At 36.8% G+C, this 10,444-nt stretch overlaps 4 non-coding genes across 4 annotated transcripts; 1 reads left to right on the top strand and 3 right to left on the bottom strand.

Moving 5' to 3' along the window:
• Nucleotides 1-2,958: 2,958 nt before the first annotated feature.
• Trnap-ugg (transfer RNA proline (anticodon UGG)) lies at nt 2,959-3,030 on the bottom strand. The gene has a single exon. It is a non-coding gene; the product is annotated as a tRNA-Pro (tRNA).
• Nucleotides 3,031-6,198: 3,168 nt separating this feature from the next.
• Trnap-ugg (transfer RNA proline (anticodon UGG)) lies at nt 6,199-6,270 on the bottom strand. The gene has a single exon. It is a non-coding gene; the product is annotated as a tRNA-Pro (tRNA).
• A 141-nt stretch (nt 6,271-6,411) lies between these two features.
• Nucleotides 6,412-6,483, top strand: Trnap-ugg (transfer RNA proline (anticodon UGG)). The gene has a single exon. It is a non-coding gene; the product is annotated as a tRNA-Pro (tRNA).
• Nucleotides 6,484-8,818: 2,335 nt separating this feature from the next.
• On the bottom strand, nt 8,819-8,890 carry Trnap-ugg (transfer RNA proline (anticodon UGG)). Its single transcript has one exon. It is a non-coding gene; the product is annotated as a tRNA-Pro (tRNA).
• Between the last annotated feature and the right edge of the window lie 1,554 nt (nt 8,891-10,444).

Below are 10,444 nucleotides of genomic sequence, written 5' to 3'. Positions count from 1 at the left end.
GTTAAACTGTTTGTTTTGAGTTAAACTGTTTGTTTTGAGTTAAACTGTTTGTTTTGAGTTAGACAGTTTGTTCTGAGTTAAACAGTATAAAGAGTTTTATTTTGAGTTAAACAGTTTAAAGAGTTTTATTTTGAGTTAAATAGTTTATTTTGAGTTTAAAGAGTTTAACAACTCGCTGGCGTAGGGTGATAACAAAGTTTAACAACCAATCATGCAGCGCACTGAAATTTAATTACAGGGTAAAATGGATTCCGATCGTCACGAGCACGACGGATGCAGAGTCGCGAGCGGTAGACGCTGAAAGTCAGCGACGGTGAATCTACCACAGAGGACGCTGTGGACTGCGACAGCCGAGCGTGAGGGGCCTGAAGACAGATGTCGTCACCAGAGCAGGCGCTGACGACGGGGCCTCTCTCAGATGACCAGTACGAAGAAGGCGACGCTCAAGAGGGACTTACAGTGGAGGACGTCATCAAGTTTGTAACTAAAGTATTGTAATTTAAAAAAAAAATATCTGATTTCAGAGAAAAACATCATTAGATAATTGCATCTGTTAATTACAAACCTGATTAAGCCGTTAATGTAATCACGTAGCTTCCCCAAAACATTATTTCCATAAACAGTTCCTACATTTACTATAGAAGGTCTTTAAATTCGATTATTGACGTCAATTATTATCGCTCATGCTGTGGTAGTTGTTTCTTTCTTCTTATTCTAATACATATATAAGGCAAAATTTTATTGCTCGCGTCATGTTTGTTATAAGTAGAACTTCATTGAAAATAAGTATGTTACAGTACTAAAATCAATGCAATGAAATTTGGGCTTATATTCTATAAGCACGTGGGTATAATAATAATGTGTCTATAACCATACGTGTAATTAGGTAAAATAACTTATCGTATGGGGATGTAAATTTTAGTAAAAGTAAAGGGGTTGACAGTGTGGACGATGTATTTCGTGAACCTTTACATGATTAGTAGTATAAGTAGGTATTTAAATATCCCTTTTTATGTAACAATAATACTAGTCTGAAGAATAAATACCGTTTACATCTGCAATACCTGCTACCATGAGTAAATTAAATAATTTGAAGTTTACCTCTACTTAAGTTGCTGTAATTCTTTGTATTATTTTATTGTATTCTGGTGTAGAATGAAGAGTATTGGTATTGTATAAACAGACTACTTTTAACTAAAATAGGATTGAAAAGGCAATAGGCAACACGGCCGAGTGTGATATTATTGTTGATCGTGCACCGGAGGTAGCACGCAGTCGGATGGCCGAGTGTGATATTTCATAAGATTTTAAGAATAAATTATAATTATTTTGCGTGAGTTATGTTAAACTTATGGCATTCAGTGGGTAGTGATTAAAAATGTGATTTGTGTTTACCCGAATATTTGTTAATTAATCTGTGGGTAGTCGCGAAAATGACCCTTCTCTCCTACCCGCCAATTCTAATGAGGAAAAAGTATAAAATGTAACTTACCATGGGATGGAGGGCTCATTCTCGCTTGGCGCTTGAACCAGTAACATGTAGCACGAAGGTTACGGCTTGTTAACTAAATATTGTTAAAGAGTGTTGAAGTAAGAAGTTGGAGTAAAATAAAAGTAATTGATTGTACGAAGGACTTTGATTCATCACATTAGTAGGATCTTCTTTGCAGGCATTCTGCATCCATTAAAATATCAGAATATGCTCCCTCTAACATATTTGACCAATACAAATACTAATTACCCAATATACCGGCTGTGGGCTATAATACGAGCAAAAAAATAAACTGTAGGCTGTACTCCCCATACTGACGAACATTTGTTCAGCAACTTTTAAAAATAACTTTTGGTTTGATTTTTAATAAACTTTAAAGTTTATTCTTAGACGCAATGTATTGCGAATTTTGTTATGTTTAAGGCGTGACAAGCAACAATGATATGGCGTGGCGATGGCGTCCATTGAAGATAATATTTATTTTGTATATAAAATAGGGAGTCTAAATACTTCATATTTTTTTAAGTTGTTGAACAAAAGTGTCACCGTTTGAGGAGTACAATCTATGTTTTAATTATTTGCTCATGTTATAGGCCACACCCGGTATACACTCGTGTTACGCGCTTATTTTGTAATCGCGCTTTTCCGCGAACCGCTCCGCTCATACGCCACGCCCGCTGCCAACAATACAGCTTGCGAGCTAAATGGCATCGCGCTCGCGGCCGGCTAATGAAATAAGATCCCGGCTTTGAACTAAGGAATAGCGGAATTAAAACTACATAAATGAGCGACCGCACCGAACGGAGAAATTTAAACGACCCTTGCCAAATGGATTCAGCAGTCGCAGCGATGTTAAACGCTCGGGCAATAATTGTAACGTTCGTTTATAATTTTGTTTTAATAGAAAATTTTAAGAAGTTACAATTAGACAGTGCGCCATATTATTTACTACACTTAAAGTGGTACGATTTCTATGCTAACATTGTAAACAATGACGTGTCATTCTTTATAACTATTTCTGTGTGAAGAATGACTCACGTTAGACCGGGCCGTGTCCGGGCCGGAGCTTCCGGAGCTTTGTTTACTATGGAAAGCACCACATGATCACCGATCAGCCGTCATAGAAAATGATAGGTATGTCGGACGCCTCGGCTCGGCGGGCATGGCCCGGTTTAGTGTGAGTCAACCTTTATCGTGTTATAAATAAGAATATATACCTATAGCATCAAAATGAATAAAACAAAACGTAGTTAAACTCGGAAAATAACATAAATCGTCTAAAGACGGTTGGTTAAAATTTCAAGTTGGCGGATTAAAATCTGATTTTAAGATGATATGATATTAGATAAGGTTCTTTAATACATCATTTTATATGGATAAATCAAGGCATCAATGTACAATTATTCATAAAATACTAATTCAAGGTCAAGAACAAATGTAAAGGATGGCTGTCGATGGTAAAAACAGGGCACGACCGGGATTTGAACCCGGGACCTCTCACACCCAAAGCGAGAATCATACCGCTAGACCATCATGCCGCTCGAAAGGCTTCCTCAAAAGCCCGCTTTCCTGAAAACTCAAGCACTTGAATAAACAAATTTATTAAATCATATAGATTGCTGAACAATTCAATAGCATCGACACGAGGCATAATGTTTGATCTAGAGAGTTACGTAGCTGCGTAAGTGTTCAAATCCAGATTGTGTTCTGTTTTTGATGTTCATCAGACTATAACTATCTTAACTATAACTATTGAACTATCACAAAAGGACACGTTTCAGATACTAGGTAATAGATCAGAAAATGTGTTTGTAACCTATTTATTAGCTTAGATATTGAATATTTTGGGACCACAATTTTAGCGTCCAGTCTTTAAGTCATTTATTTTTCAAAAATCGTTCATTATTTTTTATCGTTCATTTTAAAATAATAATTAAAGCGTTCCGTGACAGGTTATTATTGCAGAGGGACAGATGAAAGTGAGGGCTTAGGAAGCCCTTTAAAAGAAGTCGCCTCTGATTGATGAAGGACACAGATTTAGTATGTTAATTCACCGACCACCAATGAAGATGAGATGACAATAACTTGAAAAGGAATATGATGGGATGACCCATCTGTTTATTTGGGTGTTTTAGATACTTACGTCTACAAAAAATTACAAGCGGCATGATCGTCTAGCGGTATGATTCTCCCTTTGGGTGTGAGAGGTCCCGAGATCAAATCCCGGTCGTACTGCCCTTTTTTGTAGATACTTCAATTACATAATTCTCTTATTCATGCCTTCTAAAAATGTGATGCTTATACTTAAGTTTTCGTTTTGATAAGCGGGTACCAAACCTCACGTATTTCACGAACGCCAGGCAAAAGACTGCATACGTTTCAGGATTTTTTAAGTAATATTTTACGGTGTTCGCTGGTATGTACCAGCTTACACCGTGAACATACGTCTTATAGTTGCTCATGTAAGCGTATTTAGACGTTTAGACTTGAGTGTGAAGGGTCGCCGCCAACTCGCCGCTGCCAATCCAGCGTGAACACAATGCGGCCCGGAACGGCCAGCTCTACAATAGACCGATATCGACGCCGATACCTAGTTGTCGATAAACTTGGGACAGCCTTTGTTGGCAAGAAACTGACGTGAGCTACATTTGCGAGATAAACCTGCTGATTTTATAGATGGGCGGCGATGGTAAATAGGTCGAAGTTGAGACCATGCAAATGTGCTTCGTGCGGTGAAAAAATGTAAAATTATGATTATGATATTCAAGCAATGTGAATCCTGAATAATAGACGATCAACTTAGGTAGGTCAAGAGTCACCATATAAATTTTTTAAGATATTTTATCCCAGAAAGACGTTTTGATAAGTATAACATATTATATGATCCTTTCCTTATAGTGCAAGTTTTGCTTAATTCGAGAATTCGATGGTAGTTATTTACGGGCTGAAGCGGAATTATTTTAGCAACCAAAACAAAATCTCACAAGTATTGAATATTTCCTAAATTGCTCAGTCGAGCTAACAGGATTACTGGAGCAAAAATGTACTCAGACATAATTAGGTTGGCTACGTAACGGCATGCGAGACGCGACGCGAGCTTCCTGTGCGTTCAAAAACTCGGCAAATAACCCTATTAGCAGAACAGTGAGGCCTGATAGAGTTAGCTCCCGCTTCACCCGGCCCACCTGACAATTACCTTGCCTCTAAATGATTCCAACCCTTGCCCAACACAGATAAGTTTATTTTGAGCCGCCCGAGTGTTCGTTCCTCATTCATTTAAGTGCTTCTTTTGTGACGAACATTCCGCTGCGCCACTCTCAATTAACCCCACTGGAAGCTCAAAAATTAAGTTAAATACACCGACTTGCCTCCGTATTTACTTATTGGCAATCGACGTGGTTGCCTGTAACTTCGTAAATTAAAACTCTGCTGGGACTAATGTAGCCTTCAAGTTTTACGATGGCGACGCTTTCGTTTTATTACGCTGATGCCTCGCCAAAATCGATACGGTGACATACAGCACTTATGAAAAGTAATGCAAACAAATTGGTATTGCGTGATCGCAGTGCAAGTCACTATAGGTACAAATACTTATTTTGCTACGACATGTTAGTAGTATTACTGAATCAAACTTAAAATTAATATGATAATGACTAATAGGCAAAAAATATCAGAATTTGAATCTTTGTATCAATAGTATGTCACTTGATGTAGGTACTTTAGTATTGTTTTTATTAGCATTAATAAACTTAAGGATTTTAAGGCCTTTTAGAATAATACGATTCATATTTGTTTTTTTTAATAATTTATTCAGATTGGTAAGATTATCTTTTCTTAAGGCGCTGAAGTATTCAAAATTTTTTTTTTCTTTTAAGCGTATGCTCAACAACAACATACAATAATGCTTACAAACAAATATCTACAGCAACTTATCTCACATGTAAGTACATAGTAAAACTGTCGAGTTTAACTAGGCTTTAACACTAAGTAGCGACATATTTCACACGGGCTCAGCTACCTGAGATATCTTTCCAATTGCACACCAGGTGCTCTTCGACAAAAACCACTGTAACTTTGACCACAAGATCTGTATCAACTATACCTAATCGGAGAGCGCATTTAAGCTGGTTATACTAACTATTTCTTTTCGACTGCGCTCAGTAACGTTCAGAATATCACCTCTGGGTCTAAAACAATCAAACTGCCACTTGGCACAAGCAAACAAGAACTTAGCGCCGCTTAGGTTTAACTAAATACGAAGTGCGGCTTATGTTAGATAAGTTAGATCCCGTACAAACATAAGTGGATTCCTATACGCCGTAACAGGTGGGTACTTTAGTATAAGACAAACTATTACGTAGAAACTTTGTGTAAATTAATGTGACATTCAATTATTTTACTCTCAGATCTGTAGACAACACAGCATGTCGTTTTCTTTATTCATTAATATAAATTAATTCATGGATTGACTTTGAATATGAAGTAGGTATTTTTTGTAATATAAATATTTTGAGCGATGATAATTTGGGATATACACATTGTATTTCAAATTGACCTCTGGATTAAATAAATTGGACGCAGATTACGTATTTAGCAATTAATACATTTCTAGGTAAATTTAACACGAATGTAGGACATGTAGGTACATACATAGATTCGGTACAAATGCTGTTTGAAGCTAATTAAGTTTTTTATATTTTAAAACAGGGCACGACCGGGATTTGAACCCGGGACCTCTCACACCCAAAGCGAGAATCATACCGCTAGACCATCATGCCTCGTGCAAAAACTGCCATAAAAACCTTGTATTTAAAACATCACGGATGTTATATGACAATTAAAACTTTATACAGAAATATATTTGTCCAAGTTTTTAAAATATGATCTAAATATTAGGCTTTTAATGAAGCAATTCAGGAGGCATGATGGTCTAGCGGTATGATTCTCGCTTTGGGTGTGAGAGGTCCCGGGTTCAAATCCCGGTCGTGCCCTGTTTTTGTTTATTAATTTTGGAGTTATAATATTCATACCCGCATTTGGAGGCGCAGGTGGCATGGTAGGCTAGCGGTATGACTCAGACTTTGTGTACGAGAGATCCCGGGTTCAAATCCCGGTCTTGCTCTGGAGGCTAATTCGAAATTGCATTCAGATATCAAAATGATGTCATACTTGTTCGTACATGTCTTGACGCAAGCGAGACCGCACGGGCGAATAATATCAAAATGATATGATTTTTGAAATCTGTATGTAAGTTAGAATTTTGGCCTCCTGTTTTTGTTAATTCATTTTGAAGTCATTAATGGGATCGTTAAATATAAGTTATTTTTTCTTCACAATACAACTTAACTAATTAATTACTTTTTGCTGCAACATCTTACGGGTAAATTAAAGAATAAATTCTTAATGAATACTTCTTAATTATAACATTCGTACTCAAGCCGATTGTTAACTGCAAAGTTATGAAAATTTTAATTAGGCTATCAGACGAAACTTCTCTGTTGATAAATCATAAGAACTTAGTATTTAGCGGACTAAGTATGGCATTGACAGTCATGTCGTTAGTGTTAATTAGGTGCACACTAAGATAATTATTATAAAAAAAATAGATAAACATACACATCAAATTTAATTTTAATACAAAATTATTAGAACGATGGAGATATCTAGAATAGGTAATGAATGTGAAATTGCAGAACAAAAACTTTTTTTCTGAGATCCCTCATGCTTATAAAATTATAAAATAGTTACAATGACACAAGTGTTGTTTTCAGGTGTTATTCATCAAGCGTTGCTACAAGTACAACATTTACAAATCTAATGCAGCCATAAAAAAAACTCCATTTGAATCCGCAGAATAAATAATTAGGGGTACTTAAGCGGCAATCTTCGAATTGGCATTAAAAAATACATTGATCACGTCCCGCTAAATTGGGTCCCTACCTCCCCCCGATTTATTTAAGAATGTTATGTAAATTTGAACACAAGCTTTGATCGTGCGCATCAAAAGTCCTAGCAAAAAACTTCGTCTAGAGTGGAAAAAACGGGAGCAGCTTAAGAAAAATAATGATTTAATCTTGCTTCCCGCTGCCGTGCATATAAAGCGGGCGGGCGGGCGCGAGAATCGTTTTTAATCTTTGCTTTGTAAAGGTGATTATAAGGGATTATAGGTTTGGAAGTATGGCTGAAATATCGCGGCTGAAGCGGCCCCTACTCATTTATGGCATATTTTTTGGGCGCCAGGTGGGGTTGCGGTCGCACCCCCTCCGATACTTCTCAACTTTTCCTTATTCCTAGAACTCTTCAAAGGAAATGCTTTATTACGTTTTGTTTCGTCTTCGCCAATCCACGTTTTTGCCGCCACAGTACCTTAAGGCCTAAAGTTTACTGAAGTTGCATTATCCAGTACATTATATTGATATACCTAATGTAACGTACCTACCTTCGAATAGTTCCTAGTGAAGATTAAGAGACGACTCAGGCATTTATAATTTTATTATTACTCGTCGGACATAACTAGACAGATCACCAGTTTATTTGTGTAAGCTATTTTTTTTTTAGTTTTAAAATTAAGTCCTATTTATATTCTCGTAATTTATGAGCATACCCCGGCCGGCGAGAGCAAAAATGCGTTGACAGCTTAATAGTGCGAGGACACACACTTTGGTCGATGTCGATAAAAACAACACGGTGTACTGGACCACCGTTATGATATGCAGAAGTATTAATTATTGTTGTAAACAAAATTAAAACCAAGTGTTTGTATTTATTCAGTATTTTATGTAATTTTCGTAATATACAATTAGCATTTTTTCTAAATTTTCTGATTTTAAACTCCTTCGCCTTGCCGATAAAATCCATTTCATCCAACTAAAGGACCATTCTAAATCTACTGTAGTAATCGGAGCAAAACGAAATAATTCATAGTGATTATGAATTTGTTCTGTATTAGGTAGTTCCACTTCTCTGCCAGATATCAATTTATTTAAATTGTTTAAAGTTAAAATGCCAACGTTCTTCTTCAACACATTCTGATAATTGTGAATAACTTTATAATAATAATAATTTTATGTTGATAGAAAATTGTTTTAGGGTTATTCTTAGAAACGCGTGGAGGTAACAAGTTGAAATAAATAACAAATACTAATGGCTCAGTTTAAAAAAAAATTGTGCTTAATTAAAAGTCGACTATTCTATCGACATCCATATGTCGATAGAATAGTCGATATTTAATTAAGCACTAGGAGCAGACGCATTTTTGCTCTCGCCGGCCGGGGTATGTTTATGAGTAACGTATGTGGCTAATTAAGTATGTCTTATGTTAAAAACGGGCACGACCGGGATTTGAACCCGGGACCTCTCACACCCAAAGCGAGAATCATACCGCTAGACCATCATGCCTCATACTTGTACTTCCAAAAGGTTCACATCTTTATATTTTGATCGGTTTAACAAATAATATGACGCAATACAAATTTATTTATTCAAGTGTTTAAGAGAATAAACGTTTTCTTTTTTCAGGAAAGTAGGCATTTAAAGAAGTCTTACAAGCGGCATGATGGTCTAGCGGTATGATTCTCGCTTTGGGTGTGAGTAGACGTGCGCGCCGACCTAAAATTTGCCGGCGGCGGCGCGCCGGCTTTTTTGGTCGGCGCGGCGCGGCGGCGCCGGCGTGTGGCAAGTTTTTTCATTTAGGTATTACCTACTAAAAACTGCAAAAATTAACTATCTATAGTTTTTCACTAGCATTATACTTACGCACACGCTGTTCTTGTACATATCCCCGATTCTAACATACATTTTTTTTTAAACAAAAGGGGGTGGCTGTCTTCCGGCTAGCCACCCCAAACCACTTTTTGTAAGTTTTTTTTGGTCTAGATAGCAAGATATTCGTTAGTTCATGATTGTTCAGGCATTAGAATCGTTAGGGCCCCGATTCCTTAATTTTTTTTAATTTTTTCAAAGTGGGGTGCCTGTCTTCACGCTAACCACCCCACCCCGAAATCAGCCAAATTAACTAGGTATGTCCCAGATTATATAATAGTTCTTACGAACAGATACTTATCTCTCAAACAAAACGCAAATACCTACCGTTTTGATACCTACACAAAAATACAATGGAGTGACCTTCAACGCGCCGCTCCCCGCACCGCGCGCACCGGCACAACACTAGGGTTGCTGACGCTTAGAAATGATAAATAAATACCTACTTAAACAGCGGAGTGAAATAAAAGGAAAGCTAAATCTTAAATTATACCTAATATTCCGATTATGCGTTAGTGTTTGCGAAATAGTCATTTTAAAAGGTCATATGTCCCTGCAGTAACCGCAGTGTTTACGCCGTTTTATAAACCGCGCAATAATCCCAGCAAGAATTAGTATTAAAACTTCGTGTTATTTAAAACCACATAGAGATTAATGTTACACAATAAAGAAAAATAATAGAAACCCCATGAATACAGGTAATTAATTATAAGTTAACCAGAGTAAAAATAAGTTGGCACTTTCCGGTGTAAAGTTGACTTACTGTCGTTAAAATAAACATTTACCAAAATAAATTAAAAATTTGCTACCTATTTCAAATAAATAGATATCTAAAACTATACATTTGTCATACATAATAAACATTACATGTTTAATTAAAGAAATTCAATAGTAGGTAGGTACCTACTACGTAGCTTGTAACTATCGTAAAAATCGACAGTGCGGCGCGCGGTGACGTGCGTACGTGAGCGCGTGTGGCAACCAACTGGCTTGTTTTTCTACCGTGAACGGGAGCAGATTCGTAGGTATAAATCCGAGCTCGCGCGGAGAGTTCCATAGGCCTGACTATGTGAATTCATCGGACGACGTTAGTTCACGTTTGTTCAGGCATTAAAATCGTTAGAATCTCATTAGATTTGCCATAAAAAAATAAAATCGAAAAATTCATATATATGGCCGTGCATCGGCGCG

This window comes from Cydia fagiglandana, chromosome 3 (assembly GCF_963556715.1).
Source record: "Cydia fagiglandana chromosome 3, ilCydFagi1.1, whole genome shotgun sequence".
In the NCBI taxonomy this organism is placed as follows: domain Eukaryota; kingdom Metazoa; phylum Arthropoda; class Insecta; order Lepidoptera; family Tortricidae; genus Cydia; species Cydia fagiglandana.
This window is presented reverse-complemented; position numbering and strand designations above follow the sequence as displayed.